At 44.5% G+C, this 20,749-nt stretch overlaps 1 protein-coding gene across 7 annotated transcripts in view; it reads left to right on the top strand.

Annotated features, from left to right (window-relative positions):
* The window catches only part of Kalrn (kalirin RhoGEF kinase), a 503,507-nt gene that overhangs the window by 150,679 nt on the left and 332,079 nt on the right, over positions 1-20,749 (top strand). The window lies entirely within an intron of this gene.

Here is a 20,749-nt window from a genome sequence, read left to right as displayed (position 1 = left end):
AATGCTGTATTAGATATTAGAGAATATAATGGTGCTCCCCTCTCCGTCTAAGTATATTACCACTGAATTCAAGTCCATGAACTCAGTTTAGAACCTGTCTTCTGTGGTGCACTTATACCTTGAAAGAGGAAAAAGTAAGATTGGAGAGATGGATGGATGGTTAAGGGCACTAGGTGTTCTTTCTGAAAAGTCAGGTTCGATTCCCAGCACCCACATGGTAACTCATAGCTCTCTGTAGCTCCATTTCCAGGGGATCTGACACTCTCTTTTGACCTCTGTGGACACTGCACACACATAGTGCACACACATATGCATAAAATATGTCATTTTAAAAAGAAAAAGAAGTGTGTTAGTGCATGTGTATGAACATACATTTGTGTATGCATGTAGGGGTATTCTGGAAAGACAGAATTAAATTATTAAAACAAACCAGAGAAAGGGGGAGGGATGGTGGGAATATTTTCACATTGAGTCAGTGCTGAGACTGCTGCTCAAGCTTGACCCAGCTGCCCCAGAAAAATGTTCTGGGTGTGTAGCTGGGGAGAAAAACAGCCCTTTAAAGTTGCGTCCCGATTAATTTAGAAGATCCGTGCAGAGCTAAGTGCCCCAGCCTTTGACTTATTTGGTGCTTTTGGACAGGGGTCAGGAGGGTGATGGTTTGGAGTAAGGGCTGTGTGCACATAACATCTAAACAAGGGCTCGAGGAAATAGTTCCTGTATGAGCCACATCTCAGCCTCCTCGCAGGCGTCAGGGGTGGTCGGTGGCGTGTCCCCAGATCTGGGAAACTCTTGGCAGTCAGCTAAGTTCAGTGACCATTCTGCTCCTATTTTTATAAAAAGGAGTGGGCACAGAGTCTCTCCTCGGGTCCTGTGAGATGACCACTTGCCCTCCAGGCATGAATAATAGGCTGTCCTTACCTTCTGTCCTTGGAGAAAGAGGCTGTGTCCTACCACCTTTCCTGACCCCTGGGATAGCCCCTTGTGTTCCGTGTCTATGAGATGGTAGGGACAAAGCTGTGGTCCCTCCCAGTAGGGAGCAGGGTTCTGTCCTATGGATGTCATAGAGCAGGTGCCCCATTTATATTATTGTGAGTGTAGAGAAGTTGTCCTGAGTACAAATGAGCCTGGATAAATAAATATGTATAGGCGGGAGAGTAGCTCACTATCCAATAAAAAGAAAAGACAGAAACATCAACACCTGTTTCTTTGCATGTCAAAACAGATCTGAGGTGTAATTGATCTGTAAGGCACATGTTTAAAGTAGTCAATCTGATGAGACTTAAATATGAGGAGAGACCTTGAAGCCATCACTGTGATCAAGGTCATGTGTATTCTCTCCCTCTGAATGCTTCCCTTCTCCCTTTACTCTTACTTAATGTCTGCTGTGGCCTGAAATGCCCTAGGCATAACTGCTATGTTTGGGAGTTCCCAGGGAAGAAGGAACATCAGAGTGATGGAGAGGCCTTAATAAGAAAGCTGGGAGTGTTGGGTAATTCAGACATGATTTAACTAGCACATGATATTGGAATAAGAACCACTTCTGCCTCAGCCCAGTGACCTCTGGTCTGTAACTAATGGGCATACACAACTCTGTTCACAGGACACACGTCCAGTTGCTTGCACAGATTAGCCCAGGATAGATTGTGGTTCTCCATACAGCTTTGTTTCTAGTCAGCCACATCTGCCCCTGGCTACAGTGGGCCCCATGTAAGACCATAGCCTGTTACCAAGGAGAAGGAGTGGGCTGTATGGAACCAAAGGGCAGCAACCAGACTCAATGCCTACAGAAGAGGAATGAGTGAACACTTTCCAATGATGGTTTTTCCATAGGCACTGCATCCTGGGAGCCTTGGGTAACAGTTAATGTGTTCGATCTGGAAGGAACCTTAAAACAAAAGCCAACTCCCCCACACAGTAAGAAGCCTCAGTCTTGTGTAATGGCAGCCTTTCTCCTCATGATGCCCACTTAGAAGTTGATGCCTACCAGAAGCATCAGAAAAAGCCTGACATTGTTTTACTACCTGCCTTCCAGTCTGAGGGAGGTCCTTCCTCTTCCCATTTTATAGGAGGAGAACTTGTTCAGAAGAGTCCCTGATAAAATGATTAAATGATTGGGAAACTATGGTTACTCACTCCTGAATAAAGATGGCTGTCCTGATATCTCTCCAGGCGGCCTAGTTTTTATGCCCATCATTATTCAAAGAAAGTGAATATTCATATTTTCTTCAGTAGAATTCACAAACAGTGAGCAAGGAACCTGAGCGGGGCTTCATAGTGTTGGAACCAGAAGACCACTGCTTTGCCTACTATGTCCTAGCATGTTCTGTTTGTTTTCTATATAAACATGCATTTTGGAAGTGCCCAAGATAAGACAAGATCTCCACCTCTCCCATGGTTTTCATGTATTTAGTTGTATATTTATTCTCACATGGTGAAATTCTGTTCACATTTATGGTGCGTGTCAATGCAGAATTGAGGTGTGGTGTGGTAACTGACACTTAAGATTTGTCATGGGGTGCCAGTGGCCATCTGTGGCACTTTACACATATCTTTTTCCTCCTGACCTCCAACTATATCTTCAGCAAAACACAGAATTGGGGCTGATTTAGTGGTGTTTGCCATATGCTTTCATGTTGTAGTATGGCCATGCTCAATACTTAGCAGAAACATCCTTTAAGGGATGATAAAGTGGGATGGCCATAGTTGTGGTAGCTGTAGCAGTATCAGTGGAGGTGGCTAAGATAAATGTTTGTTTGTTTGTTTGTTTGTTCATTTGTTTGGTTTTTGTTTGTTTGTTTGTTTGAGACAGGATTTCTCAGTATAGCTTTGGAGTCTGTCCTGGAACTCACTTTGTAGACCAGGCTGTCCTCAAACTCACAGAGCTCCACCTGCCTCTGCCAAGGTAAAGGTTTTTAAAGAGATCTATCAAAACCCCCACAGCAGTTTTATAAGATCCGCAGTCCAATTCCTTATTCCTTTTCCTTGAGTCTTGCCACACTGGATAACATCAAAGCCCTTTGGTAGTTCAAGGATTCTAACATAGCTTTTGCTGTCTTTGTGCTTCCCTCATGTCTGCTGGGGGTCCTCTTATGGGATGCTTGCTTTGGGGTTTGTGGGAGAAGTAATAAACTTTTCTCAGCACCTAAGTACCGTCCTGCTTTAGCAAGCAGAGCTGCTGCCCAGAGGTTTTAATGGGTGTAATGGGGATGAATGAATGTGGAGGTTCCTGGCCACTAAGTGTCTACTGCTTGCCTGTCAGCTTCCTTTCTTCTCTCTGTGTGACTGATGTCCTGTTTCAGTCTCCAGCCACTGCTGCCTGCTGAGACCATGCCATGTATCTTGGATATTTGTGTTTCTGATGCTGTGATAAACCACTAACCAAAAAAACTTGGGGACTTAAGGGTTTATTTCATCTTGTACCATTGAGTCAGAGCCCGTCACTGAGGGAAGTGAGGGCAGGAACTCAAGACAGGAACCCGGAGACAAGAAACCATAGAGGAAAATGGGTCACTGGCTTGCTTAGCTGCCTTCCTTATACAAATCAGGACCACCACCAGAGTGGGCTAGGCCCTCCTACACCAATAACCAGTCAAGGAGATGCCCCACAGACGTGTCCTCTTCCCTAATCCCAGGCATTGTGTCAATCTGACAAAACCAAGTCAGCACACTTATGTGTGGAATTCCTTCAAATGATTCTCAATAACTTCTAATGAAACAAAGTTAAGAACTGATATTTGAGAGAAGTTGGGAATTAAGACATAGACTTGTGGAGTCCTTATAAGTAAGCAGGTTGTACAGTGCTCTTGGGAAGGAAAAGAGGTCAAATTGAGGTCATAGCTGCTGGGTCCGATGGGAAGGGGATGCTTCCACAGGGAAAGGTATCTGAAAACACTATCTATCCTTGAAGTAGCCCCAGAGGAAAATGATTAGTTCTAGAGTCCTCTGGGAGCCCACCAATCCTCTTACCACCTTATACGTCTGATCTGTTGCTATCTGTTTTGTATTACAGCCAGGAGTTTATATATCTTTATTTATTTTATTTTATTTTGTGTGTGGATGTTTTTCCTGCCTATATGTCTGTGTACCATGTGTGTCTCTCAAACCCATGGAGTATAGAAGAGGGTGCTGGATCACCTGGAGCTGGAGTTGCTACAGCAACCATGTTTCTAAACCTTGGTCCTTTGGAAGAGCAGCCAGTGCTCTTAACCACTAAGCCATTTCTCCAGCCCCGTGTCTTATTCCTTTGTAAACAAGGGGTTAGAAATACTTCCAACAATCTATCCAGGATATACATTTTATAGTCTTAGCAGACTGTACAAATAAAGTAATGTAGCATTCGTGTTAAATCACTCTGAGAAAAGATGTATGGGATGCCAGTGGGTTAAGGACTTCACAGTAGACAGCTGGTCGCTGGGGAAGGGCTGTGTACATATCTGTTGTTGAGAATTGTTTGCCCTGTTAACTACATTAGCATTTCAAGACATCCCCAGGATGCCCCATAGCTGGGCAGAGTCTTCTCTTCTGTTTCCTGCTCTCTTCCTCCAAGATAGAAATGGTTCTAATCACTCTCTAGAGCCTAAAGCAGAACCCAAAGTGGGCTGGCTAGTATCAGCATGGCCAGTCATTGAGAAATTCCATGTTCCCTTGTGTATTGGACATAGGCCCATTGTCTCTTCTCTTCCCCTGACCTCCAGCCCTGTGCCCTGGAAGTCGGTGGTAAGCATGACTCTGCAGTCATTTGTCAAAGTGAAGTGCTTTTGTAGTAATCACAATACCAATGTGTGATATGTGTTTGACTGTCAGTTTAGGAAGTGTTCTCACACCCAGGCACTTAGAGGTTTTCTGGACCAGCCCTTTCCTTTTACATAGAAAATTTTGGATCAGAGCAGAGTCCCACCCAAAGTCAGGCAGTCAGTGGTTCGTCATTTGTCTACTATTTGCTTCATGTGGTAGGGCAGGCAGGCATGAGTCCAAGCCCTGCTCTGCAGGTAGAAAAGTCAAGGCATGCTGATAAGGAGAGTTTTGCCTGGAATAGAGAGGGGTAAGTAGTGCAAGAAAAGAACATTTTCCTTTGAGGCCAGTGCTGCCCCCACCCACATACATGCATGCATGTAAACATACACACACACACACACACAGACAGACATACACACACATTCACATGCGCACACACACATGCACACGCATACACACACACATGCACACACATACATTCACAGATAATGCACACATGCACATATAAGGGATGAGGTGGAGAGAGGGAGAGGGGTATGCATATATGTACTCAAATCTACACACCCATACACAGCCTGTCTTTTAGAGACTTCTTGCCATACAGGAAAGACAGCAACATGTACCTGTACCCTACAGGGTGACCCAAGGGCCTGAGGACAAGTGCTACCTTCCATATGCCCTTACCACTTCTGTGGTAAAGGACCAAGCAATGGGCAGGCTGCTGGAGGGCTGTGCCAAGTCTCCATGTGATTTATATGTCTCAGCCTATTTTATTGGGAGAGACACTCCAAAAAGAGCTGCAACCTTCTGTGAGGCTGGGAGGGCAAGATCTTTTCTGGGCAGTTTGTAATTTCCTGCTTTCCTTGGAGAGAGGTTCTGGTGCCCACTTGTTCCTGGCCTCCCCGACTCCTCCCTAGACCTAAACTGTTGAACCTCTTCACCTCTTGTTGACTGGGCTCAGGACAAGGAAGTGTGTCTGTACCCCGCCCCCTTGACACAGAACACAGTGTTCTGAATTATTTCCAGCATGCTGGCCCTGGGAATTTGTCCTTATTTTTTCTCATTTCCTCCTCTTGCACATTAGAAACATTAGATCCCGAAAATAATCCAAGTCCTAATGCTCTGCAGGCTGGAGTGGAAGTGTTTCCCCAAAGCTGTTTTTCTCCCTCTCACATCCTTTTCCATTCTCCTTCTTCCTTCTCTTGTATTTCAGCTCCAATGTATATCCTGGCAGGAGCATTCCTCTTGCGATTGTGGATGAGCGGCATGGAGGGAGGCTTATGAGTGATGTGTAGGGTCTGAGAGGCTTTGCCTCTCCACTGTGATCCTGCCACAAGGCTGGTGGGCAGAAGTGCTGTGAGTGAATGAACCCCAGAAAAGGAAATCCAGCCAAAGGCAGGGTGCATGTTGGCAGGCGGCACAGAACAGCCCCTGAGAAACATTTGTTGGCTCAATTTAAGTCACCGAGTGCCTGCTCTATACCATGTTCCCTGTCATGTTCTGAGGAGCAGAGCCCTCTTTCCCCTGGTGTTGGATGGGAACATGGATGCAGTTCTCATACCTTGTTGGAAAACATGGCTTCCATACAGGAACCACGTCATGGTTAGCACTTGGGAAAGGTAAGATACCAGCATACTTATTCTTACTGGGGATAGGCTTGGGACGTAAAGTATGTCTAGGAGAGAACAGGTGGTAGTCTAAGCAAAAAAGAAAGCATGTTAGGTCTTTTCCGGTCTTAGAAGTAGAGGAAGGAATGGCTAGAGTGTGCGCCTCCTCTTTTTTTTTCTTTTTAAGACAGAATCTTGTTGTGTAGCCTAGGCTGACCTCAGACTCAGAATCCTCCAGACTCTGCCTCTTGAGTGTTAGATTACAGGCATGCACTGCCAATGTGGGCTTGGGTCCCTTTCTAAAGAGCTTAGGACTCTCTGGTATAATTTATAAATGAAAACAGTGTGTGTGTGTGTGTGTGTGTGTGTGTGTGTGTGTGTGTGTGTGTTTTGAGTGGGGAGCTTCCTCAAGGGGTGTGTGTGTGTGTGTGTGTGTGTGTGTGTGTGTGTGTGTGTGTGTGTGTGTGTGTGTGTTTTGAGTGGGGAGCTTCCTCAAGGTTTCTTTCCAGGAATTTCCCTTTGAATCATCCACTTTCCTACTTTTTCTCTACTGATGACTCTCACCCCCTACTTGTTTCTTTCCCATTTCCTGTTCCTGCAGGTCCGTGTCCTTAGCACGGGCCTTCCCCAGCCTGTTTGTAAATGTTTCTCTGATCAGAGTGACCCTTCTTCCCTTTGCATCCCTGCTTCCTTCCTTGCTGGAGCAGAGAAGGAAATTCCATATGTGACTCAGTCCTCCAGCAGAAGGCAGAGAGCTCAGGCCACAGAAGCCAGCCAAGGCTTCTAGGGACAACACTAAGTTTGGAATCAGGGAAACCTTCTGAAGCTTCTGTCCAGTCTGTCCCCAGCCATGCCCTGCCATGCCCTGGGCCAGTCTCATTCTGGTCCCTCCAGGCAGCCCTTCAGTAGCTGGGTAGGTCCTCATAGTCCTTCCCATCCTCTTTGCTCCTTCTGCAGAGGCATATCAATCCCATGGAGAGCTGACTCTATTGGAGTCCCGTTCCATGTTCCTCAAGAAATCCCATTCTGGTGCTCCTTTGCTAACCCCCAGCCCCTCCTTAGTAAACTGGTGTGTGTGTGTGTGTGTGAGAGAGAGAGACAGAGAGAGAGAGAGAGAGAGAGAGAGAGAGAGAGAGAGAGAGAGAGAGAGAGATTTGGTAGGGAAATCATGAACTTTTCAGATGGAGAGGGGAAGGGGGTGTTTTCTGCATGCTGATCAGGTTGGCTAATTAGCCCCATCACAAGATATTTGTTCCACCTGAAAACTCCCTGAGAAGCTGACTTCACCGTGCAGTATCAAGAGTAGGTACAAACTCCCCCATTATCCTCCATTCCATCTGGTCTTGGAACTATGTACTCACAGGCCTTGTGTCTCCATTACACTGCAGTACCTGTAGGTCACAGCTAGCTTTTTTTGATAACTCTGGGTTCCCATGAGGCACATTCTGCCCTCCCTGGGCTGCCTGTCAGAATCCAGCATTTTAAAAACTCACTCTGAGCTGGCACAAGAGCACCACCTACTGCTGGGCCTTCCAAGGGCTTCTCTAAGGCCCTAGCTGTTTGAAATTGTAGTGGGCTTCATTCATGGTTGTAGTGGGTTTCATTCAAGGTGGGGAGTTTATTAGAAGCCAGCTTGGTTCTTCTGTAAGAATCCAGGTGAGGGCAGATGGAGTGACAGAGCAGGTAGGAAAGAGAAGAAAAGTCCTGGAGACAAGGAAAGGAAATGAGACCAAGTGACAAGCCAGTGTCAGAGAGGAAATGAAGGTGATGACTGACAGGGAGGGGTGACAACAAATCCATCAATTGTTTTGGAAGAAGAACTGATAACCAAATGCAATCCAAAATGTAATTTCTTCTAAGACACAGAAAAGTGGAGGAGATTGCCACACCAAAACCACAGATTCTCTGTGACAAGTTCCACAGACTGAGGCGATAACTGGGGTGGTCCGAGGCAGGAGGTGATGCTTTCTAAAGCGCAAAGTACATGATGGGGTAGTTGTATTTTTGCTCCACCCTCAAAAACTGCAGGCTCTTTCTAAACCTTGCACGTTCACCTTCTTCCTGTAAGGAGGGGACAGACTGTCCTCCATTCAGGAAGCTGCTTCTTAGCTCTACACAGTCTGCTTTGTAAGGTAGAATCCGGAAGCCAAGCCTCACCTCACACAGGTACCTGAGCCTTACTTCCTGTGTGCTTTTTCCAGAACCCATCTGAAAGTTGCTGAGGCTTAAGAAGAGAAGAGGACACAGGGTATCTGGCCCTCTTCCTTGGTTCTTTAATGTCAAGCCTACCTAGCCCAGATCCCTTCAATACAGTGTCCATCTCTCCCACAGCAGGACTCCCAGAAGTGGGAGCTACCTCCTGCTCAGCCCCCAATGAAATCTTGTTCCCAGATGTGCGAATGATTGGCACAGCCAATTTTAGGATGCGTAGGAGGACTGGATGAGAACATCAACCAGACACTCCATTTTTACAGTAAAAATAATAGTTCCCATTTACCAAGTGTATCCTGTATGCCAGGAACAGCCATTAGTTCATCTAAATTAACTTGCCAAGGGGCCAGATCTCGGAGGATGCCTAAATTTAGCTCTGAGATAAAGTTGGGCACTATTTTCTCAGTTTGTTAAGTAGGATCTGACCTCTTCAGTTTTACATTTTGGGGAGCGAGTGAAGTGCATTCCCTTACTCTGTTCCTGAAAATATTTTATCAGTATTTGTGGTTTAAATGGAAAGAATTTGGCCATTCAGAGTCAATATCCCGGGGCTGCCTGGGCTGCCTCCTGGCTTGGCTGGTTCTACTTCTCATCTGCCCTCACAGGAGGGCAATGCATGCCTTGCCAGGGTGCTAGGGGATTCAGTCCATCCACACAGCTTGGAAATGAAATGCAAAAAGGGCAAAACTCTGTTTACTACCTGAAAATATTTATCTGACCAAAAGAATGGTGAAACAGTTCACCCTAGCCCTTAGGGTAGGTAGGATGAGAGTGCAGAGAGAGGCATTTTGAGGCTGAGTAGGAGCATGTGTCCCTCCAGACAGAGCTGGGCTGCAGAGCATCTGTCAAGAACAGGGTGTGATTTTAGCATGAGGTTTTGCAGCCTGGGTTTCTCTAATCAGAAAGCAACTGCTTTCTGTGACTGTGGGTTTATTCTGTCTGAGCCAAGGGAGTGGGAAGGAGCTGGCACACATTCCGAATCTGCTGTGCATCACGGTGTTTGGCTCCTTCCGCACACGTCATCATCACCATCTTTATCTGCTTTGCCCCAGACATTGCAGGGTTTATGAGAAGAAGGTGGGAGGGAAAGGAATCTGGGGAAGTGGAGGCAGAGACTGAGTTGGTAAGAAGTCTAAAAGACATTAATTGCCTTTGTATTTAAGATTGGGGTTAGCTTAGAACTGTACCTCCACAACCTGTCAGAAGTAAAACAAACCTCACTATGTCCCTTCCCCTTCAGTTGTCCCCTTTGCTAGTAAAGTACCAGCACCTGCTCTTGCCCCTTTGCCCATTCAGATCCCTGTTTTAACTCGCTGGGCCTTTGTTCAAGTGATTTATTCTCATCCTGTTGTCCTTTCCTTGTATACCTTTTTCAGCTAACCAAACCCTATTGTTTTTCAAGGGTTAACTTTTACCACCTTCCAGAAGTGCTGCCCCTTCTTCTGCCAAGTTGGCCCAAAGGCTCCTGTGCTATCAGCCCATAGTATATAATCTCGTTAGAGTGCTTCTCACATTAGGTGACTTTAACAGACAATGAGTATGTTTGTCTCCCTGCTAGTCTGTGACCTTGCTCTTCCATACCAGTCTCTAACCCAGTGTCTGGGACTGAGTGAATAATTAACAGATGAATGAAATATCATATCACATCCAGTAACCATGTGATTGTTTGGTTGTTGATGCTTTTGGCTGAAAAAAAAAATAGAAAACTGGACTGAAAGCAGATTAAATATCAAAGAATTCTATTATTTCTCAATTTTAAATAGATGTTCAGAGGCTAAGCTTCAGGCAGGTAGATGAAACAGTGAAGTCTGCCATCAAAAGCCCAGGAGCTTTCTATGCTAGTGTTCTCAGAGCATCATCCATGTCTCCCCTGTGGTTCTAAGATGAAAGCCAACAGTCAGAGCTACAGCTTCATTTGTCTTGCCCAAAGGCTGGTGGGATGGGGAAGGGGAAGGAAGAAGGACAGTGCATTCAGACAGACACTGACTTCTCTTCCTCAGGATCCCCGAGCAAATCTCCTCTCAATTTCATTGGTTTATTCTGGCTCAGATCTGCTCGTCCCTCGGCCATCAAATAAGGAGAAAGAGAATCAGTGTGTAGAATGGATGCGGGAGAGTATCAATGTCCAACATGATTCCCTAGGAGGAACTTGCTTAGGGACAGTCATATTACACTTTCTCTCCTCCCTCTGGAGCTGTAACAGTGCCTATCTGAACACACAATATTCAGTAATTAAATTTTAGTTAAAATGAATACAATTCTGAACTAGCAGCACTTACTACATTTCAGGTGTTCAGTAGGTCCATGTATTTTTGGCAGCCATGCTGGACAGTCAGATGCAGAGCCTATCATCATGGAAGTGTTTTGGGGACAGTTCAGCTATGCCTCACATCTGTTCTTCTCTCCTGTCTTTTTGCTTGCTTTTCTTTCTGTGAAACAGATGCTATTTTCTGTGTATTTGTTTCCACATTCATTAATCCTGTTTTCTGTATGTACTCTGATACAGGAAAAAAAAACTTATGTTCTTAATTCTAGAATGCTCATGTAATTTTTTTTCCTGGTTCTGCAAGTTGAACTAATGGTCTCAGTCAGATATGCTAGGCAAGCGCTGTACCATTGAGTCAAACTCTTGCCCACATGATTCCTTTGGTGAATTCCAAACCTATTGCAGTCTTCTGTAATCTAATCCAGAATGCCTTTCATTGCTCTGTTCTGTTTTCTCTTCGGATACTAATCACAGTTGTTTCAGAGGAATCTGTGCTTGCTCCTATTGAGTAATGTTTTATTGTAAGCTGCTTTTCTTTGAATCTTTATATGTCTGAGAATTTGGACTTTGTACTATACTAGGTGTATAAATGATGCACTATAGAAGTTTTTGATGGGACCATCTTCCTGTAACAACTGAAAGGTTGTGTCCAGGATAAAGCTAGTTACCAGCAGATCATCTTGACCTTGCAGAACTTTGCTGTGGTGGGGCCACATCTGTGTTTTTACTGGCCCAGGGCATATTCTCATTCTGAATCCTTGGTGCAGCCTGGTCTTCTTGTGGTCCCAGCTGAATCTCACAGCTCTGTATGAACTGAAACTCATTCTTTCTGTTCAGTTCACAGTAAACCTCACCTCCTGTACCTTCAGTCTGTCGAACTTTCCAGAGTCTAGTCATTGATTTAGGATTCGGCTAAGAACCTGTCTGAAGTCATGGTAACAATTATCAGGAATCCTTTCTATAGCTCCCTCCTCTCTAATAACCTGTCACCTAAATCCCAGGTACCTTGCCAGCCCTGAAACTTATCTCTGTTTTTAACACTCACCAAGACCAGTGTCACCTCGCTGGAGAAGTGGCTCATGAGTAAAATGCTTGCCTAATTTGTGTAATCCCCAGCACAGCAATAGAACCATTGCTGTGTGAGCTCCCAGTCCCCTGTTCTGGAAAACATCCGCAGGGAGACAACAGAGAGAAATGGGAGACATTCAGTGTGTACCCTCCCTTCAAAGGTCATCAGTCTGTGCAGCTTACAGTAGGGTTGAATCTAATAGGGAATTCCCTTATCACTGACACGCCACCATCCACACAAACTTGTTTAAAAAAAAAAAAAAAAAAAAAAAAAAGGCAAGGCCATCAGAATCACTCCCAAGGGCAGGGCCCAGAAAGCTGTAGATTTGAAGAAAACCCTTCAGATAGTTCTTAATTAAGGCTCTGCTTATGAACTATTAAAGTAGACACTAAAGAAATATAGAGGAAACATTAGTCAGGAGAAGTTCCTCTGGTCAAAGAAGGCCTTGAGGGAAAATAGAGACTTCAGTTTGGAAGAAAAGGGATGATCTGGAGACTGAGGAAGATGTGGAAAGAGAATACATATGGTGTGATGATATGGTGTGATGTGTTTGCATGGCAGAGAATAAATTGATTTGGCTGGAAAGGATGCCTGGTGTGGAATAGCATTGTGAAATGATAGGGAGGGTAAGGCTGATTTGTGGGAAGCACTAAAAACACTAGCTTTTACTTTGCAGTAGAAATAGTTGTTGAGGGGCTTGATTCTTGACTGAAGGGGTGTCCTGTTGAGGGCGGTGTTTACAGGAATAAATCTGGTCCAGGTAGGTAGATTGGCATAAGAGACAAAATGGAGTCCTAGAGAACACTAGGGAAGTCATTGAAATAATCCAGGTAGGAGAGGCTGAGAGATGAGTAGCACAAGCATTGGAGTAAAAGACCTAAGGTGGGCTCTGGGATGGGAAGTCAAGAGAAGGTGATGATAATATGATAGAAAAGATATGGCAGTTTGATGAGTGGGCAGAACATCCAAGGGACATTTGTTGTATTTCAGGTGCCATAGATTCATAGGGAATCCACAGACAGCCCATTATTTCTGTGTGTATTTAGAAGATAACTTAATAGTGGCTTAGAGGCATGAATTTCAGCATTGAGCAAACCTAGATCTGAGTCCTTAGTATGTTAGCTTGACCATGTAACCTTGACTTGAATGTCTCCAAATCCATTTCTTCCCCTAGGAAGAGGGATGATGATGGCAGTTGTCACCCCTTAGAACTGTTGTAAGGATGGAGATAGTGTGTATAAGCCCCATTGTGTGGCAACTGGCACGTGTTTATTCTTGTCAGTTATCTGAGAAGTTACAGACAGAGAGCATCCTGAAACAGGAAATTGCATGGGATGTCAGTTCAGATGAACATTAGATTCTAAGTTTATCTTCATCACTTACAAGCTGTGTGGTCCTAGACAATTCACTTCTAACTGCACTCATCTCAGTATCTGCAGGAAGTTGACCCAGGAGCTGCTGAGGCTGTTCAAATTCCTTGTGATAAATGACAGAATATTGACATGTAACATACAGACACCTTCCAGCACACTGTAAGTGGTCTCTAGATTCTTTATGATACCTAACACAATGGAGACACCTCATAAATATTTAGTATATTACATTATTTAGGGAATGACAACTTGAAGAAAGTCTGTGTGCATTTAGTACAGTTGCAATTTTTTCATGTTTTTAATCACAGTTAATAAGTCCCCAGATTCAAAATCCTCAGATATGAAGAATTCTTGCCATGTTAAAACACTACTTACAGAACCTTCTTTCTAACAACATTATTGTGAAGATTGCTTGAGATAAACTGTGGTGGTTCAGTCCTTACACTGTCATAAAAGGCTCAAGGGACACAAAAGGAAGCCACTAGTGGATAACCAGGGGAACAGATGGCAAGTGTGGAAAAGTCTGTGGACTTGGAGAACTTGACAATTAGGATGTTCCTGCCATTTCCATCATGCTGATAATAGGTATAAGATGTGAGAAAAGAGTTCAAGTCTAAGAAAGCCTTCATTTCCACAGGATAATGTGTTATTCGTGCCAGGAGAGATGCGCCAGGGTTGCTAGGTAGACCTGGAGGCAGATAGCCTGCCTCTGAAGAGCACCTGGCTAAGAGGACCGGCCAGGTAGTGAAAACACATCCATTCTCCATGAGGATAAACTGATGTCACACAGACTTGAGAAGCAGGGGCACCTGGCTTTCTTCTTGTGGGTACAGACTCAAGCAAGCAGTAAGCAGACCAGGTCATAAGAAGGCCAGGAGGAAGAATGTGTGTGCGGGGGGGGGGGGGGAGTAAACAAGAGCTGCAGAGGCTGAGAGCACAGTCCTAGAAGGTTGGGAGGAGGAGAAGGAGCACTGGGCCAGACTTCTGTACTGCATTCAAGTGAAGAGCATCAACGTGAGCTAGACCTCTTGGGTTTGACTTTCTCCTTCACTTAACTGTGAACCTCTGGTTCGGTGAATTAAATACTTTGAGCCTTAGCCTTCTATTCTGTAATGGGGAAGTAATTGTGACCTTACTGGGAAGATTAAGTAAATCAATACATGTAAAATGTTTAGGACAATATCTAGCACATAGAGGGTTCTTAAATAAATAGTCACTGTTAGGACTGTTTCTTTGCTACTGTTATTACCGTTATGTGGAAAAACTGAAAATGAGAAAGAGGGATGAAGAACAAGAAGACGAGGAGAAAGTACAGTACCACTGTTGATGTATTCTGGATTTAACACTGCAGGTGAACAACTGCTGGGGAGCATTAGACTCTTCTAAGCATTTAGACTTAGGAACTCGTGGGCCTTGTTTAGAACTGATCTACTAAGAATGATATGAGAGACATAGCTTGCCACTAGGCAATCCTTTTAGATGCCCAGCCCAGCAGCCCAACTCAAGTGCGAGGAGATACGATTTGCCTTGGCAACTGCAAGTGTGGGCATGCTTACGAGCTCAGTGCCCCATGAGAACCGGCATCTTGTAACAATTGACACAAGTGACAAAGTCCTTGCAAAGAACATGTCCCTTACAAAAGTCACTATTCAAGGCAGCCCAAGTTTTGGTGTCCACATCAGTGCATATGTAGTTTTTTTGTAGTTATTCCCAATCTAGGTATGGCTTTCCAGTCAGGGAGTATCTTTATATTGCACCAAGATTCAATAACGTGCTGGCTTGGAGCATCTTTATTTGTTGTCATGGTAACTGAATCTAGATGCTAACTGGAGGTTATATTGCTATGCAGAAGAAGGAAAGGGTTTTGCTCACAGTGGACATCTGTTTATGTTATAAAGACACTAGGACTGTTTAAGTTGTGAACAATGGTGATGATGTTGGGCCTGAGTGTTAAGGGTTAAGAAATTTGGGTGTAAGGTAAGGGAAATGCACTATGGGATCAACAGTGTGCGTACAGATAAAACCTGATTGGTACCACTGGTATCCTAGGTGATGCTGCCCCCTAGATAGCTGGCTGGGTTCTCTTACCTCAAGCAGACAAAGTTTATGATAGGGGAAAGCAGCTTCCCTCATGCAATGTATAAACATCTGTAGGCAGACATGCCACCAGCATAATGGAAAACAGGCTAAGGACACCTTCTCTCCTTCAGTACGTGTTTATCACCAGGACAGCTCATCAGGCCATGCCTCTGCCTATGCGGAGATCTGTGTAAGGGTGGTCTCTTCAGAGCACCACCCACACACCCCCACGTACACAACCCCACAGTATGAAGGACTGAATAAAGGAATTAGTATAGGAGAGGTGACTTACTACAGTAAGTGACTGACTACAGTAAGAGGTCCTGCAACCTAGAAATTTGGTCCACATTTTGGGGTTCCTAATATTCTCTCTCTTCCCTGTTTCCTCCTTCCCTTCTCCCCTTTCTCTTTCTCATCAGAAAATCAGGAAAGCTTAATCTTAGGAGAGCTCGTCATTGAAAAGCAGGGTTGAAGGACCTTAAGAATCCTGGGCAAGAATGCACACATGAGGGCACACATGTTACCATTTTTGCACAGGAGCATGTGCCCTGGGGCAGCCAGAGTTTCTCTGAAAGCAGAATTGTAAAGGCAGGAGCTTTGCCTGGTTCCCCTGTGCTTGAAGGGCCCTCTCATCTTTTGTCTAAGAACCTCTGCCACCTTATTGTAGAATCACACCCATGGCTGTGTTCAGAAAGGCCTTATTGAGCTCTTTCTATATCCAGGATAAACTAATTCTGAAAGTGATTACAGGAAACATGGAATTTTAATAGGCATCTCTTCTGAGTGTGTGTATGGGGGGGGGTTCAAACCAAAGTGAGTGAGTTCTCTAGAAGTGAAAGAGTAGGGCCATGGCAGAGAGGACAGAGAAGGGGGAGTGTGGACGCTTCCTTACAAATGGAGGCGGGGAGATCAGATGAGGCTCAAGGTCTTGCCTAATACACCATCTCAGTGGTCAGGCCATCCAAGGGAAGCACCGGAGCCCCAAGTGTATTGGTGGAGGGGCTCTGAGTGTTGTGTAGGCAGACACAGCCACAGGGCCCCTGTGTGGATGAATGCTGGTGCCTCTGGGCTGCTCTCCCAGGAGGCCTGTGGTTGCTCTAACAGTGCGTCTCGGGTGAGTGTACACATCTTGGGTTTTGCACACGTGTAAACGGCAGGTGAGAGTCCCATTAGCCCCCGTGCTTCTGCAGTATGACCTTGCAGCTTTACGTCACACCTTTCACCCTGTTGTTTTGATTTCTATGAAAATATTTGGGAGTAGGCTAGAGTATACTCACTATATGGATTCAAAAATCCGTATGTATGTAGCACCCAACAAAGCTTTTCCCAACCCATCATTTTGTCCCTGGTAGCCTAAGATTTAAATAGTATAAATTATTATTCCTGTTTTACAGACAAAACACTGAGGTTCAGACCCTTGATGCAGCTTGGTGAAGTTCATACAACAGCTTGTAATGATTTGTATTCTCTGCTTTAACACGAAAATTTTTATTTTATAATTGGCTGGAGACCTTGTTTCCCGGGCCTAACAAGATTCACCTACTGGAGGTTGTTGGACCTTGCAGGACACATTTTTTATGGATGAGTTGCTGCAGGGTACAGGGTGTGTCCCTGTATAGACCAAGATGTGCATGTCCAGCCAAAAGAAACCCATGGGTTATTTTCTGACTTTTACTTATTAAGGCTGAGTGCGAGTATTTTATTTGCAATGTGGTCTATAATTAGTGTGCAACACTAACTATAGTCAGGTGGTTTGAGAGTTAGATGACATCAGATGCTTTCACTAAATGAAGAAAAATAAACACAAGACTTTTACTCAGTATCCCTGCTCTATGAAATAGTCATGTTTCATTAAAAATAGAACAGAACAATAATAACATTATTAGCTACCCCATTTTTTTAAAAAAGGAAAATCTTGTGTTTATTTTTTCCTAATTTGCATTTAAATAGATTCCTTTAACACTGACTATTTATGAAGAACCAAATTTGTGTATTTTTTACTGAAGTTAGCTAGCATAAAAATTACTTAGCTTAGTTAAAACAAAACTTGAAAAAAAACCTCTAGTAGCTTACATATAGCATCTTTTTTAATAAGATAAAGAAAACTGTGTACTGTTCAGACAGAAACATAATTGCATTATTTAGATTTGATCCTTCCTCTTGGAAGGATTTGTTGTTGTTGTTGTTATATTTTGTTGAGTGTAACTTTTGTAGTTTCTTAAAACATTAGGGGTGGAGACATAAAGAATCCAAAGATACTGTAGATATATTCCCTTTTGCTGTATTCCTCCTTTACATCTTTAGGTGAGCCTGGCTCATGTGTCTTCCAGATAGCCAAATTCAAGTGGATCAAATTAAAAATGGTTCTGGTTCAGGGCTAGGACCATTTAGAAAGATTTTTCTTCTCTGGACATTAACAATACTAGGCATGGCCAACTGCCATTTTCCTCTCTCCTCCCCTCCCTCCATCCCTCCACACTCCTGCTGTTTCCTTTGTTTTTTCCAACATTTATTCAAAGAAGTACTGCTGTTCAAGCAGCTATCCCAGGCGTCTGTGACCCTTCCAGCGGTGTAGCCGTAGAGAGGAGGTAGCCGGGTGTTGGCAAACAAGTGGTGCCGAGCACCTTTCCTTGGCCCGATGTCTCAGGTCCTGGCTGGCAGTCACTCAGTGGAATAATGATTTCTAGAATTTGGGCCTCACTTCTCCGAGCCTTCTCTGTGAAGAGGATCTGATACATGCAAATGGATAGTGGAACTTGAACTTGAAAGTACTTGAGGAAATGAGGAAATTTGTGGCAGAGACCAAGGAGCTGCTTTTCTCAGGCTGTAAAGTAAGGCCAGTTTCTTGCTACGTTCTATAAAAGGAAGGCTTTTCTTTGTCTGATCTGGTCCCATTTGACTGGTTTCTCTCTGCCTGTCAGGTCCCTGCAACCGCTTATAAGACTTACAATTGTTTGGCCAATGACTTAGGCTTATTACTGACTGGCTCTTTCTTTCTTACAAATTAATCCATGTCTACTAATCTGTGTATCACCATGTAGCTGTGACTTACCGGTGATGTCTTCCCTGCAGCTACATGGCATCTCCCCTACTCTTTCTTCCTTCTCTCTGTCTCTTTGTTAGGATTTCCCGCCTAGCTATATTCTGCCTGTCCATTGGCGAAACAGCTTTATCGTCAAACAATAAAAGCAACACATATTTTCAGTATACAGAAGGGCATCCCATATCAGCATTCCTTAATTTGATTGCTAGAAATATGAGCTCTAGCAATGAATATATGTTCTAACCCAGGAGACCCCATGAAACTAATTTTATTTTGAATAGAAAGATTACTTTTCATTGGTTTCAAAAATGTGCCTTTTGTAAACCAGCATGCTTACTTTCATTCTAGGAATCACTATCCCTGGTAAATCAGAATATGTCATACATTATGTATCAGAATATATGATATATTATATAATGAATTATATGTATGTGCTTCACTCAAAATTTCTAAAACGTTTTATGGCTCTCCAGGGTCAGCACACATGTTTATATGAGACCATCGAGTCTCCAGACCAGGCCTTTTCCTCTTTTTCTGGGACACAGGTTACTCCGGTTTCTCCAGAACAAGCTAAGCTTTGTCAGGACGCTCTACCACCAGAAAGCAGTTCATGAGCAGAATATGAACTTCGGGGTGGCATCAGGGCCAGCATCAGCCTGGGAGGAGCTGATTCAGCAGGGTGCACAGCTGCCGTGACCATTTCTGCCTTGCCTCTTACTTCTTGCTTTACATCACTGCCCACCTCACCTGGCCTGTGTCCAGCTCTTCTCTCTCTGAAGCCCAGCAAGGACCTGGTGCCCAGCATTCTAATGACTGTGGTGCTGCACATACCTCGTCTGCCTTTTTGCATATCTAAATAGTTATTCAACAGAAAATACGAAGTCACTCCTGGGCTGCCGAGATAGCCAAAGAAGGCTATGGAGTGAACACTTAAGTCATCACAAGTTCCAAGGACTTTGGGCATTTCAGATTTTTCATTAACTGTCTTGATTCTTTTGCAAATAAGGGAAGGGATGAGAAATTATTTTCAAATGAGGTTTGGAGAAAGAATTTTAAGGAACAAAAATTACAGAATGAGAATCCTCTAAACTCTGGCACTTGCCTGATTTCCCTCTTCATCATTAATGATAACTAGAGGTTAGGGGAGCTCTAACCAGCGGCCTGCAATATGGGGCCACCTTGGGTTGCTAGACTCAGAATAGCACACACAGCAGCCTGTTCAGGAGACCCCAGCTTGAAATAAACCCTCTGCTACTTGGGTAGTTCTGGTGGAGAGTAAGCACTTGTAAGCTAATATTCTTATGTTCAGGCATGAGTTGCAACTACTCTAATGTCTCTCTCTAGGCTCCCAGACACACAAGCCTAGCTGCCCCAAGGAAGATCTGCTTGAAACTCTCCTATACCTCTGAAATGTGGGGCATTCAAACTATAGCCCACTTTGTCTGCCCACCCTCATTTTCTTATCCCCATTCTTCAGCAGCCCCCATGGTGGAACTTGGGATTGAAGGGACCAGTATGCTATAGCTCGTCTCACTAGCTCTTTCTTGCTCTCTTCTCCAAGTATTGATGAGCTTTGGGGTCCTGCCCTAAGGGGCTCTCAAACCTATCTACTTCTCTGACTCTACTGCCTCTCAGGGCCCCGCCTATACCTGGATTAGTGTGCCATCCCCCTACGTATGCCCTCTGACTGGTTCTTCCTGGTCTGCATCCCAAACTGCTGCCGCAGCTCGTTCATGCTTTGTAACTGAACTGAGGACCCTCTCCCACACCTTGCTATCAGTAGTGGTACACATCTCTAAAGCATGTACCCCCTTTGTAGTGAGTCTGTACACCTGCCTCCCAGCTTCATCTTGTCAAGTCAGGCACAGAAAGCACCACTGGGGTATTTTCAATACCTGTGTCATACTGGGCTGCCCTGATTTCTACCCTGCACTTTGCAGGGTCTCTTGGCCTGCTGGCCTTCACCTATCTGGTTCTTCTTGACTTCAAGGCTAAACACAAGATCCTCTTTTCCGGGGGGATATATTGTTCTTTGTCCTCTGCTAGTATCTCAGATTAGCCTCTGTCATATTCGTTGACCTTTAGAGTTGTGATTTAAGTTTCACGTGTGTATATGTGCGTGCACATGTGCGCGCGCGTGCGCGCGCGCACACACACACACACACACACACACACACACACCTGGTGTGCCTGGCCTGAGAAGAGTGCTCTTCCTCATGGGTGCTGCTCACACCTTCCCCAGCTGTCTCATTTGACTGCTCTGGGCAGTAATCTCTACAAACCCTAAATTAAACTGGGGCAAAAAACAGGGGGTTCTCACCTCAGGTCCCCAAGAAGTCTAAGGGCAAATGCAACTCATACCCAGCT

The sequence above is a fragment of the Phodopus roborovskii genome, unplaced genomic scaffold (genome assembly GCF_943737965.1).
Source record: "Phodopus roborovskii unplaced genomic scaffold, PHOROB, whole genome shotgun sequence".
Classification (NCBI taxonomy): domain Eukaryota; kingdom Metazoa; phylum Chordata; class Mammalia; order Rodentia; family Cricetidae; genus Phodopus; species Phodopus roborovskii.
The sequence above is the reverse complement of the archived record's forward strand: the minus strand, read 5'-3'. Positions and strand labels throughout refer to the sequence as shown.